The 1,665-nt window shown below is 36.9% G+C and overlaps 1 protein-coding gene across 1 annotated transcript in view; it reads right to left on the minus strand.

Moving 5' to 3' along the window:
* Positions 1 to 1,665, minus strand: part of PTPRZ1 (protein tyrosine phosphatase, receptor-type, Z polypeptide 1) — a 242,740-nt gene that overhangs the window by 80,299 nt on the left and 160,776 nt on the right. The gene's annotated exons all lie outside the window — the stretch shown is intronic.

Genomic DNA, 1,665 nt, shown 5'->3' on the forward strand with positions numbered 1-1,665 from the left:
ACAACAAAAAAACAGGGATGATTTTCTTTCCAACAGATGCTACCCTTGTTGATGAGGGTTTTGAGAATGAATATATTTGGAATCAATGACAACTATGACCTACGATGTCACCTGAATCTATTTTCATTCAGATAATAAAAGTAACATCTGGTAAGAGCACATTACAAACTACTGAGAAAAGAATCAACTACTGCTATAAAGTATGCAAACCATCCTTAATTTAAAAAAATTAGATAATTAAAACTGCTAAGACACTCTTTGATGTGGGTTGTTTAACTTTTTTGAACTATTATTCATGAGTGGTTAAGTTGAAACAGAAATATCTGTTTGAGTGAAAATGCCAATCTCATGTTCCATTTAAAACCCTCCAGCTACAAGTCATTCGTCCTAATGAGCTTTAACATTACATTACATTTGTATTACACAGTGATACCCCTAAATCTCGATATTTTTCAGTAAATCAGTTCCCTAGATGAAATTATTGAATGGCTTCCTACTTCAATTAGAATAATATCCAATTATTTTAGCAAGGGCTATAAGACCTTCGGTAACCTGGCCCCCATCTACTTCAGTAGCTTCATCTCCTACAAACTCTCTTCTTCACCCACTAGGCTCCAGCTCACACTGATCCTCTCTTTCTCCCTCAAAGAAGCCCTGTCAGTAGCACCCCGGGACCTTGGCTCTGGCTATCATTTCCTCTACCTGCCTGCCTCCTTCCCATCATTTCTGCATTAGCCCAAATGCCACCTTCTTTTGAGAGTGCTTCCCTCATCTTGATAGCTAAAAGCATCAGCCCATCCCACTAGGCTGCTATTCTTTGCCTTTTTGTGACACTTATTATCTGAAACACTATTATTTATGTTTTTGTTTATTTGTTGTACGTGTTTATAGCTGGTCTCTTTTTATCAGAGTATAAGCCCAACAAGGCAAAGTACTTCATCTTAATCATTGTGCTGTTAGTCCTCAGAGCTAAGGAGGGTGTCTGTCATGTTGTGGGTGCCCCCAAACATTTGTTCGATGAATAAACTGCTATAAGTAGGAGTAGTGTAAAATTATATAGTTTATTTATAACCTTAACGTCAGAAGCAAAAATAAAAAAAACCCAACAACCCTAAAGCAATAATCTACACAGCAAAAATTAGCCTTCTGCTGTGATAGTATAAGTCTTGATAACCAAACCCAAGAGAACGTATGTTGACAAAACTCAAGAAAATCCTCAAGAAAGAACAGGTGGTATAGGAGGAAGGTGAGTGGATACAGAATCAAGTGTTAAAGGGGCCCTGAGCTAGGTTCATATCCTGGAAAGTGGCAGACTGATACAGAATGGGAGAGATGAGAGTCTCAGGTCCCATGATAAAGAAACTATCCTATATAAGGTCCACATGAGCAGAATTGAAACCAGACTGAAGCAGAAACTACAGGGAAAGTTTGGATTATCTGTGTAACCCTGGATGTCACATGTTCTGACACACTGCTATGTAAACATTGAACTTGGTATGCGCTTTTAAGATCACAGAATTAAAATCCTAATTTTATAGAATATAAAAGGGTAAATTAAAACATATTAGCATTGAGGTTGAACATGTTGCTAATGTTCATTGTAGTAGCTGGGTAAATATCAACTCTATTATTTTCAGCTATGTAATCAAATCTTTGTTGATTTTA

Source organism: Propithecus coquereli, unplaced genomic scaffold (assembly GCF_000956105.1).
Source record: "Propithecus coquereli isolate 6110/MARCELLA unplaced genomic scaffold, Pcoq_1.0 Scaffold4, whole genome shotgun sequence".
Taxonomy (NCBI): Eukaryota; Metazoa; Chordata; class Mammalia; order Primates; family Indriidae; genus Propithecus; species Propithecus coquereli.